Here is a 19311-nt window from a genome sequence, read left to right as displayed (position 1 = left end):
GCCAACCAGACAGAGCCCACATAGAGCTAAGCCCAGAGCACAGTCAATGCAGAGGCGATTTGCACTAAAGGCTCAGGAGAGAGTGATGTCATGTATCCTACATGGCTACTGTTGGTACTATCACAAGGTGTGCCACCAGAGGGCACAGAAGTGGGAGACTTGTAGGTTACCTGTACAGGTGTGCCTGACCTAATATAAAAGGCAGGCCACCAGGTGTGATCCGCACTCTGGAGTTAATGAATAAAGGACTAAGGTCATTACAGTTCATTACATTGCCTCGTGGAGTCATTACTAGAGCATCTAAGGACACAACAATATCTGACTGCGTAGAATGTGAAACTTTTCTGTGTCTCTCACTGCTTTTACCTAGTGACTGACACCTCCAGAGAGAGACAGAGGCAAAGACTGATATCTCACCCCACCCACTCAAAACTACTACCTTAATTATGAATCCCCCTTTCCTTTGGTGCAGGCAAGAAGAAACAAAAACTTTAATTTACATAGTACCTTTCACAACCTCAGGATGTGAAAGCGCTTTACAGCCAATGAAGTACTTTTGGAGTGTAGTCGCTGTTGTAATGTGGGAAACATGGCAGCCAATTTGTTCACAACAAGGTCCCATAACCAGCAATGTAATAATAACCAGGTAATCTGTTTTTCATGCTGTTGATTGAGGGATAATGGCCAGAACTCCCCTGCTCTTCTTCGAAATAGAGCTGTGGGATTCTTTAATGTCTACCTGAGAAAGCAGACTGGAACTCGGTTTAATATCTCATCTGAAAGACGACAGCTCCTAATCAACATCCTGGATGACTTGGCCTTACACCAGTAACATAATATCAACCAGAAGTCCCTTTTAGTCAAAAAGGTAAAAATTTCAACACATTACGGGGCCAATTTTCTTCCATTTGAAACCTGCCCAACTTGAATGTAACTGAAGCCAGCTTACTTTTACATTCAGCTTATTTGGATAGGCTGGGTGAGCACTGAGTGAGAATACCGCTCGCCCCAGATCAGGGAAGGGAAGTTGAGCCCTGCTGCAGGTTTAAAAGTCAGCATTTACATGTTATTCCCAGCAGGTTGTCGGCTCACTGGTACCAGTTAGAAATAAATAATTAAAGGCCTCACATTAGGGCCCTGTAGTACCCTGGGAGGTAAGAAAAAACATTTCCTGAAGTGATAAGAGGCAGACCTTTCACAAATCATTCTATCCGAAGCGCCTGGCTGGCAAACTCTAATGCACAGTTTCCTTGGGGCCGATTTTCAGCAGCCCACCACCGACTGCCGCCCACTCCCGCCAACATTCCTCCTGAAGATCCGCCCAGTGCCACTTTGGAGGTGGCCTGGAGCGGGCGGGAGGGGAGAGCCGCCGGGAACCGCCCGCTGACATCAGCGGACGGCCGAGTGGCGCAACTGAGCTCCCGCCTGTCGAGCTCCCAGATTCCTGTGGGCGGGAGTCGCGGCAGAACGGGGGGTGGACCGCTAGCTACAGGCTGGTCTGTCCCCGACGGTCAGTCTGAAGAACCCGGAAAAAAGGTAAATGAACATTTATTTTTAAATTTTCAACAGCGACTCATCTGCATGGGGTCCCCTGAAGGTCTTTGGATTCTTTTTCTATTTTTTATTTGTGATTTTTATTTTCAGGTCTTCGACCCTCCATGGGCCCGACTCCATCCTCGGCGGCACTTGGGCGGCAAAGCGCCTCGGCCGCCGAGAATGCGACCTCTCGCCCGCTGCTGCTCAGATTGGTGGCGTATATCTTCCATTTGAGGGACCTTCTTCATGAATATCCCCACCCAAAGTACCGTCCGGTACCTCAGCGGCCATCGGCGGCACTTTGGGCGGCACTTGGGTGGGCGGAGGCCTTGCTGAAAATCGGCTCCCTTGGATGCTTTTCTTCTCTGCAGGACGCTGAGTGGGTTCTCTACAAAATGTTGCAGGAGGCGTTTCCACATCATGGTTCAGACAGGAGCTGCTTATCCAGGCCAGGGATGCTCATCAAATGCAAAAGGAGTGGAGGCTCAACATTATGGGTCCAATTCCTTTCATGCCCTAGAACCTGGCAGGCATGGGTTGTTAGCAGAGGAAAATTGGCCCCAAAGACTCAACGTTATATTTTCAGATGCTTAAAAATGTTTTTGTAGAAATGTATTCATAAAATTATAAATGGAGCCTCTTGTACTTACATGTATACATTTTTAAATAAGAAATAGGAGCAGGAGTAAGCCATTCAGCCCCTCGAGCCTGCTCCGTCATTCAATAAAATCATGGCTGATCTTGTACCTCAACTCCACTTGCCTGCACTATCCCCATATCCCTTGATATCCAAAAATCTATCAACCTCTGTCTTGAATATACTCAACGATTGAGCCTCCACAGCCCTCTGGGGTAGAGAATTCCAATGATTCACCACCATCTGAGTGAAGAAATTTCCCCTTATCTCAGTGCTGAATGGCCGACCCCTTATTCTGCATCTACCTGTCAAGCCCTGTAAATTGTATATTTCAATGAGATCACCTCTCATTCTTCTAAACGCTAGAGAATATAGGACTAGTCTATTACATCTCTCCTCATAGAACAATCCGCCCATTCCAGGAATCAGTCTAGTGAACCTTCGTTGCATGCCCTCTAAGGCAAGTATACCCTTCCTTAGGTAAGAAGACCAAAACTGTACACAATACTCCAGGTGCGCTCTCACCAGGGTCCTATTTAATGCCAGTAAGCCAGGGCCGAAATTGCCCCTTTCCTTAAGGCCTGTTACCACCGCAAATCGGCGGTCACGCTGTGAAGTGGAGTGATTGCCGACTTTTCATGGAATGGCCGCTGATAGCCCAATTGCCCTCCCGAGTTTTCCCAACCGTGCCCCAATCCCCCCACTACTGCTCCGCTACTGCCGATCCGTGGTAAGTGTGTCATCACCATGCGCATCACCAATCTACCCCGCCCCCCCCCCCCACCCCCACCCCATGGCCACATTCCCCATAGAAAATCTTCAACCTGTCCAGTGGTGCCAAAACCTGCTTTTTCCCGGTGGTCCAGTGAGGCTGTGACATTCTGCAATGGCGGTGCGGCTTCCCTTAAAGGGGATGGTGCACTGCCGCTGCCGCCATGTTTTTTTTTTTGTCGGCCGACTGCCATGTTGGCCCGACAATTATGCCCCCGAGTTCGGCCGGGCCGCCAACAGGCAGCCTGGCACCCCCTCTTGGGTGCCAGGCTGCTAGCCCGGCCGAAACCCTCCCTGCTGGCCCAATGGGCCGAAGTTTTTAAATTGCGGAGGCTCTCTCCTTTCAGTGAAGGGGAGAGTCGCGGTGACGCGGCACCGTGATGACGTCATCGCGGCGCTCACTCCGCAATGTCACCGATGCATATATGCCCCTCAAGTGTCACCGCATCCATTAAGAGCGACTTCCGGATCCAAGTAAAAAAAAAGTACAAAGAGCGGAATTTCGCACAAGAGGCGACCTGAACCGCAGTTGCGGTAAAAACCATTCAAACAGAGTGCGTGCGCCCTGTTTCAGGTGGGGGGCAATTTCAGCCCCCTTTACACTTGTACTCAAATCTGCTTGTAATAAAGGCCAACATACCATTTGCTTGCTGTACCTGCATGTTAATTTTCAGTGATTTTGTGTACAAGGACACCCAGTTCCCTCTGAACACCAACATTTCCCATTCTCTCACCATTTAAAAAATATTCTGTTTTTCTATTTTTCCTACCAAAATGGATAACCACATTTCTCCACATTATATTTCATTTGCTAATTTCTTGCCCACTCACTTAGCCTGTCTATATCCCCTTGAAGCCTCTTTGCATCCTCCTCACTACTTACTTACAAATAAAAAGCATACAGTTATTAGATTCCTTTGATAATGTCTGAAGTCCTCGGGGGTTTTGCTGTAGTCCCCGTTGCATTGTTTCTTTGCTGTGTCTGGGAGGTTTCTGGTTCCTTTGTAAACGGACGAATCTCCATCTACCCCTTACAAGGAAAGTGATGGCCAGGGCAGGGAATTACTGAATGAGGATTTCTCCCCTGTGAGGCTGAAAGGGGACCCGATATTTCTGTGGAGGCCGGTATATTAAGTAAGAGGAGGCTTACTGGCAAATGTAGGCCCCACTAGTGGGGTCTGGCCCAGCCCAGAGAATATTATCCTGGATAAGTGGGGGCGGGCAGTGGGGGTAGAGTTAGTTGGCTGGGAAACCCTCCCACTGCCCACCCACCCTCCCGAGGTGGGCAAAGGCTAAGTTTCCATTAGCATGAGACATGTAGGGCCCAAGTTTCCACATGATTCGTGCCTGATTTTTAGGAGCAACTGGTGGAGAACGGACTATTTTAGAAATCGCAATTCTCCACATTTTTTTTCTGCAGTTCTAGTCAGGTAGAACAGTTCTAGTTTAGAACAGAATTTTTTCTTCAAAAGGGGGCGTGTCCGGCCACTGACGCCTGATTTGAAAGTTTCCACAGTGAAAATGTACTCCAAACTAAAGTAGAATGGAGCCAGTGAAGATTTTTGTAGAACTGAAAAAGCCTGTTCTACACATTAAAAAATCAGGCGCAGGTTACAAATTAGGCATCCAGAGCGAGGTGGGTGGGAAGGGAACTCATTAAATTCGACAATAAATCCTTATTTATACTTTTACAAATATTATACAAATAAATCCAACCTGAATAAACATTTATAAGCCAAGAAAAGATTAAATAAACCATCTTCCTACATGTGTGAAAGTGCTTCAGCCAGGGAGAATTCTGCAGCCGTTCGTGCCGCTGAGCGGGAGGGGGAGAGAGAGAGAGAGAGAGAGAGGGGGAGGGAGAGAGAGAGAGAGGGGAGGGGGAGAGAGAGAGAGAGAGAGGAAGAGAGAGGGGGGGGAAAGAGAGAGGGGGGGGAAGAGGGGGGGGAAAGAGAGAGGGGGGGAAAGAGAGAGGGGGGGAAGAGAGGGGGGGAAGAGAGGGGGGAAGAGAGGGGGGGAAGAGAGAGGGGGGGTGAAGAGAGAGGGGGGGGAAGAGAGAGGGGGGGGTCGGGGAACAGGAGCGGGTGTCGGGTCGGGGGGGGGGAGCGGGCCTCGGGTCGGGGCGGGGGGGAGCGGGCCTCGGGTCGGGGCGGGTGTCGGGTCGGGTCGGGGGGGAGCGGGTCTTGGGTCGGGGGGGTGGGGGGGAGCGGGTCTCGGGACGGGGCGGGGGGGGGGGAGCGGGTCTCGGGTCGGGCCGCGGGTCGGGGGGGGGAGCGGGCCTCGGGCCGGGGCGCAGGGGGGGGGGGAGCGGGCATCGGGTCGGGGTGGGGGGGTGGGGAGGGAGCGGGCCTCGGGTCGGGGCGGGGGGAGCGGGTGTCGGGGCGGGGGGGGGAGCGGTTTTCGGGTCTCGGGGGGGCGGGAGCGGGTGTCGGGGCGGGGGGGGGGGGAGCGGGTGTCGGGGCGGGGGGGGGGGAGCGGGTGTCGGGGCGGGTCTGGTCTGGTCGGCGGGGGTGGGGGGGGAGCGGGTGTCGGTCGGGTCTGGTCGGCGGGTGGGGGGGGGGGGCGGAGCGAGTGTTGGGTCTGGTCGGGCGGGGAGCAGGAGCTGGCCGTGGGAGGAGCCTCATTCACGCAGCCCCAGTGAGGCCATTGGGCCAGGGCTAGGGGCTGCGTGCTTCGGGCCCCTCCCACACAGTTCGGCGCCTGGAGCTACTGCACTTGCGTGCCGACTGTAGCGCGCATGTGCAGAGGTCCCGGCACTGTTTTCAGCGCCGGGACCTGGCTCCGCCCCCCCACAGCTCGTGCTGGCTGCGCCGAGGGCCAGAGGACCTGTAAGTAGGTGGAGAATACCGAGGATTTTTTTAGGCGCCGTTTTAGGCGTGAAAAACGGGCGCCCAGCTCGGAGGGGCGCCCGTTTTTTTTCTTGTGGAAACTTGGGCCCATAGGAACTAGAGATGCACACAGACTTGCTCCTTGCCTGGACCATGCTGGTGAGGTGACCTCCCACTGACCTCACACCATGTGGCAGCAGCAGCACTGGTGTGCACAAGCAGACATGATCAGTTCTGTGGATGTTTGGCTCCTATATGTTGTACAAAATGTGCAACAATTAAAACATTAATTTAAGAATATAGTTCTGTAGATGGCACCTCTATTTGCTCTTTTGAAAACACTAATCTATTAATTATGTCTCATGTCAATATTCATATTCCTAGTCTAGACAGTCTAAATACCATATTCTATGCCTGCATACTAAAAACATAATGCAGCATTTTTGTAAATAAATTGATGTATGAATTGTGGTGCATTCAATGTTGTACTCTCCTTCTGGATACCCCTCATAAGTGTTTCGAAACTTGTAAAAATCAGTGCTATGTTTAGTAGCCATATACTTTCTTAAGAGACATTTTGTCTGGGTAAAAAGATCCTTTGCCGCAGCTATAATACGGCTTTCAAGGTTTCTTGTTCACTTCAACATTATATTATAGAACTGCAGCGATTTAATGGACTGAATTGTCAGATGGATTTTGGTCATTTATTGGGCATTATGTTTCACACATAAGGTGCACTTTGGTGCCTCAAGTGACTTGATGAAACTATTACATCAGCAGGATATTTATATTCACACCAGATTTTCTATGGTTTTTGAAATTTACAATACGGTAAATCTGTACTTATGGCAACATATCCCCTTAAAATGGCTGTATTGTTATTTCTATTGCTAACACGACATAAACACTTTGTGTGCGCTCCTTGGAAAGCAAATGTTATATTTATCCCCCTGTTTTATTGTGCACTTTTAAATTAGCTTGCAGTGATGCAAATCAAGTGGAAGCACGAAAGTTGCAAGCCTCAGGCTCAGTTTGGAGCCTCCCATGGCGAGGAAGAGAAAAATCAGAATGGAAGGCATGATCAGGCTGCTCCTGCATGTCATCCAGTGGCTGTGTGAAGGGTGACATAGGCCGAAGGCTGGAGCAGGTCGCCTGATATCTCAGATACGGAAGGCACCCTTGACATAGTGAGGCGGGAATGAGAAAATTAATACGTAATATGTCCTCTAGAAAAAATTACAATTAAACTTAACAAAAATAATGCAAACCATGAGCAAAATAATTATTGTAATTTAGATTGATCCCTGGAGTTTTCTATTAATTCTGTGACCTTTTGAAGCAATAGCTCATTACATAATAGCGATCCATGTCAGGGCCACACTGTAGATTTATACTTCCTTGGTATTCCATTAGGTTCGTTCACTAGGTAAATATTCAGTCCATCAGAATTCATTTTAAATATGTAAATTTTTAAAATTTATTTGATGTGTTGATGCATTTTTGGGGTATCCCATTCATACTTATGGGGATTTCACACATACATGGGGAAACATGAATGGGGATTCCCTTCTTTTATTGGTTGAGTTGGCCCATGTGATCCCAAGGGCGTTTGCGAACCACATGCGCCCGAGATACCCGCGGGTACCTGGAGAGGTCAAGGACCACGAATCTCCATGCTTTCCGGAACACCAGGTAGGTGGGCATTTAATTTGCGGATCGGAGGCATTTCCCTGTGGGAAGCCTCCAACTGCAAATTCTGGGCCAAACTCATTTGTTTTTTCATGGTTACTATTTTTCCAAAACTGATCTCATGCTGTCAATGGCCATGAAAGTGAGTTAAATTAAATGAGAATGGAGAGCAAAGCGAATTTTATGTGACATTTTGCTCTATATAAAGAAGCCCCATGTTGCTGAACTAAATATCTCCACAACAGTTACTGACTATCCTGAATTATAAATAAAAGTTAGAAGCTCATAAAATGCTGTCCCTCAGGTAGCGATTTTACATAAAAGGCCTTGTTTTAAACTGAAGAGACTACAACTATTTCTGTAGAAACAATAATCAAGTGCCCCCTGGTTAAAGGGGGGAGGGGGTCACACTCCAGAAACTTTCAATCAAGTGTCCCCTTGTTTTTTTTTGAGGGCATCAAAAACACAAATTATACAAGTGCCCCCTGATTAAAGGGGGGGAGGGGGCACTAAACCCGACACAATAAACAAATTAATTTTTGGCAGTAAACTTAATTCAATTCTAAATTTGGTTGCCAGGGGTGATGATGCACTCCAGTCCCTCCGGCGCCCATTTCTCGCAGAAGGCCGCAAGCGTACCGGTGGACACCACGTGCTCCATCTCCAGGTACACCCTGGCTCGGGTGTAACCGCGGAAGAGAGGCAGGCAGTCGGGCTCAACGACCTCCTCGACCGCCCGCTGCATGGACCAGCTGATGGCCCCCTTGGCCATACCCAGGAGCAGTCCAAAGATGAGGCCTTCCGACCTGCCCACTCCCCTCCGCACAGGGTGCCCAAACATCAGGACTGTGGGACTGAAGTGCAACTAGAATTTGAGGAGCAGTCCCTTCAAATATTGGAAGAGGGGCTGGAAGACCGCGAGCGTACCGATGGACACCGCGTGCTCTATCTGTTGTGCATGGAGAAAGAGTCAGACTGAATACTGTGAGCTCAAAGTAAAGTATGACCGTAGTCTTTTATTGCAGGTCTCCAGTGTGCCTCTCCAACCTGTGAAGCCTCCTTAAATGCCTATGCTCCCAAGGGATTATGGGATCTCATGGGACTCCTGGGGATGAGCCCTCTGGTGGCTGTACAGAGTAAGTACAAGTTTACATATATAACGGCTCGGATGTAACCGCGGAAGAGAGACAGGCAGTTGGGCTGAACGACCCCCTTGACCACCCGCTGCCTGGACTGGCTGATGGCCCCCTTGGCCGTGCCCAGGAGCAGTTCTATGAGAAGGCCCTTGGACCTGCCCGCTCCCCTCCGCACAGGGTGCCCAAAGATCAGGAGTGTGGGACTGCAGTGCAACCAGAATTTGAGGAGCAGCCCCTTCAGATATTGGAATAGGGGCTGGAATTTCGCACACTCTACATATACATGGAACACGGACTCCTCTAGACCACAGAAATTACAAGCGGCTTGGGAGCCCATGAACCGATTTAAAAACTTATTGCACGGGACTGCTCCGTGCAACACCCTCCAAGCCAAGTCCCCAATAAATAGAGGGAGGACTCCCGCATAGAGTGCACTCCATTGGGGACCCCCGCCTCCTCCGTACGGTAAGATGGTGTGCCATGCCGTGTCCGGACGGCAGACAAGGATGGCAAGGTGAAGAGTGTGCAAGGGCAGCCCGTACACAAAAGAGACTACATTCTTGTCTGACAAGGAGCAGCTGTTCTTTTCCGGATGACCTTTGCTCTAAAGTTGTCAAACAGAAAATGGCTTAATTACTGTTAATTACTAAAATGTGTTCATTAGTGTTTCACTTTACACGTTCATTAAATTTACTAAACTCAATACAATCAACCCTCATTATTGCAAACATGTGGGATAAGTATTTGTTGTTGTGAAGAAGACACCTTATTGAGGTTTGAGATTCTTTGCTACGAATAATGGAGTTTCAGCTGGTGCCACAGTTAAAATGAGTTAGAATCAGAGATTTGCAACACCGATATTCCAAGTACCAAGGCGCTACCATATCTATTTCTATATAATATATTGAAGGTGATGTATAGCATGCACATCCGCTAAAGGCCACATTTATTTCTTGTAACATTTTCCGCCACACACTTTATTGTTACAAAACCTGGCATCCTCCGATTCACGATGAACAATGCCACAGTTCTGCTGGTGTACAACAAATGATCCTTACCATCAATGTTCCCCATAAGGTGTGCGGCCATGCACCAACTGCAGGATCCCAAGCAGGCCACTCACCAGTTCCTGCCGCTGGAAGAGATGCCGCACAGCAAATTTAAAGGGCCTGTGAAGGGAAAAATAGAGGGACCATTGTTTACCATCCAATCAATACAATCTTGTTTGAAAAGAACATAATGTTTATGGTGTTCTTTGTAGATTTGAGATTCTACAGTGTACTGGGATGCTTTGAATTATAATCAAACAAATACGACCACGGTTCTAAAATAAACAAACGTCAGATACAAGTAAAATTCTTTACTTGATTTTTTAAAATGTTCTCTCCTCCCATCCTCTCTTTTGGCGCCCTGCTGTGCACACATTATTCCCTCGTCAACATATTGAGTTGCACACTGACTTCCAGCGCTGTGCACTCTTCAGTTTACTACTCAAAGAGCGTCCAGGGTAACCTTACCTCTGATTTTCCTCCTCCTCCATGGGAAAGTGCTCAGACTTCACTTGTCTGGTTGAATTAAACCATTTCCCATTAATTCCTAATGAAAAACACATATGGACAAAGATGACTTGTCCAACATGTAACACTTAAATCTGGAGTGTCAATTGGCAGTACCCTCACCTCCAAGTCGTAAGGTTGTGGTGTCAAACCTCATTGTGGACTGGAGCACAAAATCTCGTCTGACACTTTGTGCAGTCCAGGTACTGAGGAAGTTCTGAATTGTCAGAGGTGTTGTCTATGGAATGAGCTATTGAAGCAAAGCCCTGTGTGTGTGTAAAAGATTCCATGCTACTATTCAAAGAAGAGCTGGGAAATGTCCCTGGTGTGCTGGTCAACATGCTATCTCAACCAGCATCACCAAAAGCATATCTGGGCATGTGCTTCATTTGCTGTTTGTGAGACTTTACTGTGTGCAATTGGCTGCCGTTTGCTTGTACAAGAATGGTGACTGCACTTCAAAAGTACTTCATTGATTGGGAAGTACTTTGGGACCTCTAGAGGATTTGACAAGGGGGTTATAGATGCCAGTCATTTTTTTCTTAAAGGTTAAATCTTGTTCCATCCAAAATTATCTCCTGTGCTTAATATTCAGCACACAAAATATAATCTGTTTAAAGTTACAATCCAGCATGGAACAGGAGAACATTTCAAAAATTGAGTCACTTTTGTACAAAGCATTAAAAAAAATTCTTGATTGAGTTATTGATAACCAAAATGATGTTTTGAAAATCTATGATATGCATTAATCCAGAAAACTACAAACACTCTATCCCAAGCACAACACTTCTTGGTGAACAACTTGTGCATTCATCAGCATTCAACTCTAGCTTTGAAAAAAATCTCCAAAAACACCAGGGATATTTACCACTTAACTAAACAATGCTATTAATGAGTTTAATCATGGTGAAAGCCAATTCAAATGTTGATGCTTTAAATCTTTTAGAACCACAGCTGTAGTTACAAATGAATATTTATCATATGAGGTTTATACATTGCCAGTATCTTGATTAAAAACATTTTTGTAGCTCCCCACAATGGCAGAGCAAGTTTATACCATGAACAGCTGAACCATACAGACTAGGAAGGTTCTAGGTTTGACCCGAGCTATTTGATCCCAGCTGAGACAGCAGATGGGGTCCAACAATTGGCTGTGAAGGGAACATCTGTCAGGATTCCCAATCCTAACTATGCAACAAACTGTGCTGAAAGTGTTTTGGACATTGGATGAGGATGGGATCAAATCATCTGCTTACACTCACTGTCAGAGGTCACACATGAATAATGGTTCACAGAAACAAAATACTGCGGATGCTGGATGGAACAGAAAATACTAGAAATGCTCAGCAGAATAGACAGCATCTATGGAGAGAGAAACAGTGTTAGGAAAGCAGGAAACTATGGACCAGTTAGCCTAACATCTGTCGTTGATAAAATGCTGGAGTCCATTATTAAGGAAGCAATAGCAGGGCATTTTGAAAAGCATAATTCAGTCAAGCAGAGTCAGTATGGTTTTATGAAAGGGAAATCATGTTTGACAAATTTGCTGGAGTTCTTTGAGGATGTAATGAGCAGGGTGAATAAGGGGGAACCAGTGGATGTGGTGTATTTGGATTTCCAGAAGGCATTCGATAAGGTGCCACATAAAAGGTTACTGCACAAGATAAAAGTTCACAGGGTTGGGGGCAATATATTAGCATGGATAGAGGATTGGCTAACTAACAGAAGACAGAGAGTCGGGATAAGTGGGTCATTTTCTGGTTGGCAAACAGTAACTAGTGGGGTGGCGCAGGGATCGGTGCTGGGGCCTCAACTTTTTACAATCTATATTAATGACTTGGATGAAAGGACCAAGTGTAATGTAGCCAAGTTTGCTGATGATACAAAGATGAGTGGGAAAGCAAATTGTGAGGACACAAAAAATCTGCAAATGGATATAGACAGGCTAAGTGAGTGGGCAGACATTTGACAGATGGAGTATAATGTGGGAAAATGTGAGGTTATCCACTTTGGTAGAAAAAATAAAAAAAGCAAATTACTATTTAAATGGAGAAAAATTGCAAAGTGCTGCAGTTCAGAGGGACCTTGGGCTACTTGTGCATGAAACACAAAAAGTTAGTATGCAAGTACAGCAAGTAATTAGGAAGACAAATGTAATGTTGGCCTTTATTGCAAGGGTGATGGAATATAAAAGCAGAGAAGTCCTGCTAAAACTGTACAGGGTATTGGTGAGGACACACCTAGAGTACTGCGTTCAGTTTTGGTCTCCATATTTAAGGAAGGATATATTTGTATTGGAGGGTGTTCAGAGAAGGTTCACTAGGTTGATTCTGGAGATCAGGGGATTGACTTATGAACATAGGTTGAGTAGGTTGGGTCTGTACTCATTGGAGTTCAGAAGGATGAGAGGTGATCTTATCGAAACATTTACGATAATGAGGGGTCTCGACAAGGTGAATGCAGAGAGGATATTTCCACTCATCGGGGAAACTAGAACTAGGGGGCATAGTCTCAGAATAAGGGGCCGCCCATTTAAAACTGAAGAGAAATTTCTTCTCTCAGATAATTGTAAATCTGTGGAATTCTCTGCCCCAGAGAGTTGTAGAGGCATTGAATACATTTAAGGCAAAGATAGACAGATTTTTGAGCGATAAGGGAATACAAGGTTTTGGGGAGTGGGCAGGGAAGTGGAGCTGAGTGCATGATCAGATCAGCCATGATCTTATTAAATGGCGGAGCAGGCTCGAGGGGCCAAATGGCCTACTCCTGCTCCTATTTCTTATGTTTCTTATGTTTAACGGTTCAGGTCAATGACCTTACATGTTATCAGGAATAATGGTTACTTGGGTGAGGTACTGGAGAGCATCTGGTACCTATGAACTCTTAGAAAGAAGTCGGCACCTATCGTAAAGGAAAACCAGGACGAGGGGGATGGGGGAACCCAGGAGAGATGCACTCATCAAAATCCATGTCCACAGTCTCATTTTGCACTTTCTTTTTGTTAAATTGATGTTACCACTGAAATTTGATGGACCTAACTCACAAACGAAGCCATACAAACTTCCCTTATTCCGTTTCTACGATAAAATAGTCAATTTTCCATCTCCTTTGACAAGTGCTGGTATTGTTCAAATAATAAAGAGCTAATTTCTCTGAAGAAAGCAATGGTCATTTGAATTGTTCTAGTAAGTACACCTGAGTCAAATCATTTCAGCTTTTCAATGTATGATCGGTGATCTGTGACTTGTGATTCATGTGAAATAAATAATAGCTTTCATTCTCATCCATGCTCATTTTAGCTTTGGGAACTTTAGTCTAATCCGATATACTTCTTGACACCGATATATTTAACAATTGTTTGAGTTTCTTGTCACGTTGCCCAGCAAGGTGTGAGAAGGAATGACATGTATTAAGGAGTTTGCGACTGTTGCTATCTGCACGTCCTAAGACTGTTCCCATGGAAACACGCTTTAGCCATCTGCAGCAGCAGAATGTGACTCTGCACTGCTGGCATTCGATCAGGTTATTAGAATACACAGGGCTCGGAAGCCTGGAGAGGAAATAACTGTATTTATCAACAGAAAAGTCAGAGCTTGATATAATGAGAATTTTGTTCTTGTATTACAGAAAAAAAGAATGAATTGTCCATGAAGGTCATAGTTCGATTATTTATATATCCACAATTAGGATATGTGCATGCTTGCATTTATTCCATAATTAGCCTTAACAATTTTATTTTTCATCCCACAATTGGCTGGTGTCAGTGTGTTGTTTATTAAAATACAAGTTAAACAAAGACTGCGTGGAATGTCACAGTTGTGAACGATTTTCTATGCAATTTGATTCATGCTGTTCCACAGGTAACTGTGCGACTGGTCGCTGCTGATGTGACATTTCGGCATTGGATCTAATCTTTCTCCTGAGACGCCGGAACAGCATCAGGCCAAGGAAATAGTCTTCTGAAATTTGTCGCTTGCTGTGGGTCAGAGCGTTCGATGCCAAAGCCACAAGGGGTCTAACCAAACACCAAAACAACCTGACACACATCAGCTAATTTGTAGCAGCAAGTGATTCAGCCATTTCTTTTTGTCTAATGGCTTCTTGCCAAATTACCATAAATTCATCTACTGCTCCATAGGCTGCACACACTAAGTGCGACATTTTAAGCGTGCGATTGGTTGAACATTGGTCAATAAGAGACTAATTAGGTTATTTGTTTTCTTTTCAGGTGATCATTAGGTAACTATGCTTCAGGGAAAAACAACAGAACATCTTTTTTGAAAAAAATGTTTTTTGGAGTCAATTATCCCTATAATAATTCATGAAGGTTCAAAAACAGTGCTTCACCAAGTCAAGAATTACATAGAAGGTACATAGCAAAAGGAAAGAATAGGGAATATATTGAAGTCAAAATATACACATTTCTCGGTGCCGTGGGACTGCCCCTGAAAAGGAAACCAGGGACGAAAGGGGTTTAGGTTCACCTGCTTGAAGAGGCTCATTTAATTCAATTTAACAACCTGGTCTGGTAGGATTTGAACACATAGGGGTAGAAGTCGGTATGCGTTGTGCCTGTTTTTCTGGTGCAAGGCATTCCAATTTAGCCCAATCCGCACAGGCTTTGGTCCTCATAGTAAGTTTGCTGGGGACAGTCTTTAGATGGATGCTAGCACAGGCATCAGGCCCCTTAAATATGCTAATGAGGGAGCTAATGCCTGCTGAAGAGCCCCTCTACAAAGGTTGTTGTTGCTGAGCTGGGCAGGGAGCGGGCCCAGTGGTTCCAAGTGTTTTTACATTAAAAACCAGGAGGAGCAGGAGTGCTCCTGCTGACTACACAGTCATGGCAATCGGACCTTCATTGCCCAATCGAACCCCCCACTTCCCCAAACTTACCCAACGACTAGTGCACCAGGGTGGCCCAAAATTAATTTGTCCCATGGGGCTAGGTGCTCTGGCTCACCCCGAAGATGTAGATGAGACCCTAGGTCCAATTTTGGAATAGCCTCCTAACATCGCTGCAGGAGTTCCTCAGGGCAATGTCCTAGGCCCAACCATCTTCAGCTGCTTCATCAATGACCTTCCCACCATCATAAGTTCAGAAGTGGGGATGTTGGCTGATGACTGCACAGTGTTCAGTGCCATTCGCAACTTCTCAGATAATGGAGCAGTCCATGCCCACATGTAGCAAGACCTGGGCGACATTCAGGCTTGGGCTGATAAGTGGCAAATAATATTCGCGCCACACAAGTGTCAGGCAATGACCATCTCCAACAAGCAAGAGTCTAACCACTGCCCCATTGACATTCAACGGTATTACCCCACCATCAACATCCTGGTGGTCACCATTGACCAGCAACTTAACTGGACCAGCCACATAAATACTGTGCCAACAAGAGCAGGTCAGAGGCTCTGGGGCAAGTGTCTCACCTCCTGACTCCCCAAAGCCTTTCCACCATCTACAAGGCACAAGTCAGGAGTGTGATGGAATACTCTCTACTTGCGTGGATGAGTGCAGCTCCAACAACACTCAAGAAGCTCAACACTATCCAGGACAAAGCAACCCACTTCCACCACCTTAAACATTCACTCCCTCCACCACCGATGTACCACAGCTGCTGTATGTACCATCTACGAGATGTACTGCAGCAACTCGCCAAGCCTTATTCAGCAGCACCTCCCAAACCCGCGACCTCTACCACCTAGAAGGACAAGGGCATGGGAACACCATCACCTCCACGTTCCCCTCCAAGTCGCACACCATCCTGACTTGGAAGTATATTGCTAGTCCTTCATCGTCCTGGAACTCCCTCCCTAACAGCACTGTGGGAGTACCTTCACCTCACAGACTGCAGCGGTTCAAGATGGTGGCTCACCACCACCTTCTCAAGTGCAATTAGGGATGGTCAATAAATGCTGGCCTTGCCCACAAATTTAAAAAGTGTTGCTAGCAACTGCAGGAGGGAGAGTTAACATCTAAATGGCCAGTTTGACCAGCTTCATTCAATTTTAAAATATTTTAATTTTTGTTCTGAATCATCTTTATCGCATAAGCTCTGGGTTGTTAGCTGGGTACCAAAGCCACTATACTGCCAAACACTATTACAGTATCTGAATTGTATTTTCAGTCAGTAATCTGCACAACAGAAAATTTTCATTCAGCACCAGAAGTACGCAGGTGCTTCTACAACAACAACTTTTATTTATATAGCGCCTTTATCGCAGGTATTTTCTACAGGCATTCTGATAAAATAAAGTTTTTTTATACATGAATCAGTGATTGTTAATGGTTTTCCTACATGCTGTGTTTTTCTTAAATCATTTGTGTTTGCAAATGCATAAATTGGTTTGAATATCCTCCTAAGTCCACTATTGTGATGGCAGAATTGGTATATTTAGTGGATGCTGCTCAAGTGTGATATTTTATTCTATGCTTTTGTTGGACGACACAAAGCAGATTATTTGAAAATTTACATTGGGCTTTTGCAACATTTCATTTTAAAGCCAGTGTCATTAAGACAAAATTTATTATTCCACAATTTTATTGCCTGCCGTTTGAGAGAATTGCTTGAAAAAGTCCAGTAATGGTCACAGCTTAAATAATAGGAAATGCAGTCAATATGAATCACGCTGAGATCAATTTTACATTAACTATTAGCATTAGCATAATGTGATTTCTCCTTTTCACTGAAGTGATAAATCGTTTTTTAAATTTTTTTTGTGCTGCTTTATTTAAATATATTAACTGCTGCTTAATGTGCTTTTTTGTTTAAAATAAGTCAAATATGATAATTGTCTCTTGGTCCCACCGGAGACCAGAACTATTCATGTTTCCAACGGAATAAAAACAAGATAATGATTTTTCTCACCAAATTCATGCTGTAAGTTGTACATTTATTAAACTCATTTACAACAAATATGACAGTATAAAATGTTTTGGCACCTCTTCCCTCATGGTTGTGAATAAATGCATCACTTAACATGGCATTAAGGCATGTGGGCCAGAAAAAGGTCCAGATTTGTTCCCCAAACTGCTGATTTAGCCAATCTCAGCTAGAAGGGAAAGGAAGAGCTGAGAAATTTCTAGTTGACTTTAGCATCCCCAGACTTGGGAGGGGAAGAATTTGTCAGCCCCACTGCTTCTGATAATGGTCCAGCAATTATCATTGGAAGTGCACCTGTGTGGACACTGAACAAGTACATTGGGCCATAATTTGCTGCATCACCATCATCAGAGGCAGTCCCTCGGAATCAAGGAAGACTCGCTTCCACTCTTAGAATGAGTCCTTAGGTGGCTGAACAGTCCAATACGAGAGCCACAGTCCCTGCCATAGGTGCGGCAAGGCATTTAATGGCGTCTGCCACTTGCCCTTGCCCATTCAGGTTTTTAACTTTTGTGCGCGTCAAGTTGCTGAAAGTGCGAGCTGCATTGCAGCGAGGGGATCCGGGCATCTGGGACCTGAGTGAACAGGAACTGTGTATCTCCTTAACCAACCAGATTGAAGGGTTGCAAAATTGACAGCATAAGTGGGTGAATTCAATGTCAAATCAGGTACAGAAAGAGAAATCAAGTAGGGAAAGATTGGGTTAAGAGCGAGAAAAAAACAGAAAGGAAAAGTTGGGGGGAAAAAAGTAAAATGTTATATTTTTAAAATCTCCAACAACAATTAAAACCTGAAGGAATGAGACTCCACACTTGTAATAGTTAATTTTCATTGCCAGTGAGGCTGTTTGGCAGTAATTAACACTTATTCTTGTTGTTAAAAGGATACTTAGACTGGAATGGACAAGACTTAACTTTCTGTGGCGACTTTAGTTTGTATTGTACAAATACAGCAACTTCACCCCATTCAATGCATTTTAATGGTGAGGCTTCCTTCGTACGAACGCCCCTGACCCAGAAAATTTTTTCAAAACTACCTCAATACAAATGCACAAAACTGCAGATGCTGGAATCTGAAATAAAAACAGAACATGCTGGAAATCTCAGCGGGTCAGGCAGCATCTGTGGAGAGAAAAACAGAGTTAACGTTTCAAGTCGACATCGACCTGAAACGTTAACTCTGTTTTTCTCCCCGTATGAAACTACCTGTTGGTGCCAGAGGCCTTCATTCACTGCACAGCGTATGGGAAGATGTCTTCCATGTACGAATGCATCTGCTGGAATCACATGGGCCTGGGCAACCAATCACTATCAAGTACAGATATTCTGATTGATAAAAATGAGAACTCTGTTTGTACGGGCTCCCATTACTATCAATGAGAATAACCCCCTAAAAGAAGAAATACAACACAATAAATTAAAAAAAATCTCACATATTTAAAATTAATTGAAATTAAATGTTTGAGAAAAAAATATTTTTGAGAATTTTTTTAATGTGTTCTAATCAGGTTAAAAATAAACTTACCTTCATGGACAGGGTTTTTAATATAAAAATGAATGATTAAATTGAATGTTTCTATGTTTTAAAAGTGTTACACTGGTAAAAGTAAGCTATACACCTGCTTTTAACAGGCGTAAAAGTTTGAAGAATATTCGCTGGGCATGAGTTGGGCACAGAGCCTAATCTCTGTCACACGGCTGTCCTTCCTGCGGGGATGTGTAGGATCTGGCTAAAGAAACTTTGACAGATCATAAAAGCCGGTTCTCGGTGCATGCGCATCTCGCCCTGAGAACCGGCTTTTGCGAGGCTTCGCTGGGACCGTGCGCACTATGTACGCATCAGGCGAGGCCGCAATTTCCGTCGGCGGAGTGGCACAACTCGGACAGCAACCTTTGGATTTTTCAGTTTAACCGCACATCTGCCCCTTTCCCGGAGTCGCCAGGGATTGAAGATTAATCTTCAGGGAAGGATATACTAGCTTTGGAGGGGGTACAGAGACGATTCACTAGGCTGATTCCGGAAATGAGAGGGTTACCTTATGATGATAGATTGGGTAGACTTGGTCTTTAATCGTTGGAATTCAGAAGGATGAGGGGTGATCTTATAGAAACATTTAAAATAATTAAAGGGATAGACAAGATAGAGGCAGAGAGGTTGTTTCCACTGGTCGGGGAGACTAGAACTAGGGGGCACAGCCTCAAAATACGGGGGAGCCAATTTAAAATCGAGTTGAGAAGAAATTTCTTCTCCCAGAGGGTTGTGAATCTGTGGAATTCT

General features: G+C 45.3%; 1 protein-coding gene across 3 annotated transcripts in view; it reads right to left on the bottom strand.

Moving 5' to 3' along the window:
• Nucleotides 1-19311, bottom strand: part of LOC139277581 (disks large-associated protein 4-like) — a 487044-nt gene that overhangs the window by 445454 nt on the left and 22279 nt on the right. For all 3 annotated transcript variants that reach the window (XM_070896251.1, XM_070896249.1, XM_070896250.1), the window contains exon 2: nt 9656-9766. The gene's annotated coding sequence lies outside the window, so the exon portion shown is untranslated. The remainder of the gene's footprint in view (nt 1-9655; nt 9767-19311) is intronic.

The sequence above is a fragment of the Pristiophorus japonicus genome, chromosome 12 (genome assembly GCF_044704955.1).
Source record: "Pristiophorus japonicus isolate sPriJap1 chromosome 12, sPriJap1.hap1, whole genome shotgun sequence".
In the NCBI taxonomy this organism is placed as follows: Eukaryota; Metazoa; Chordata; class Chondrichthyes; family Pristiophoridae; genus Pristiophorus; species Pristiophorus japonicus.
Note: the sequence above shows the minus strand (reverse complement) of the source record. Positions and strands in the feature narration are given on the sequence as shown.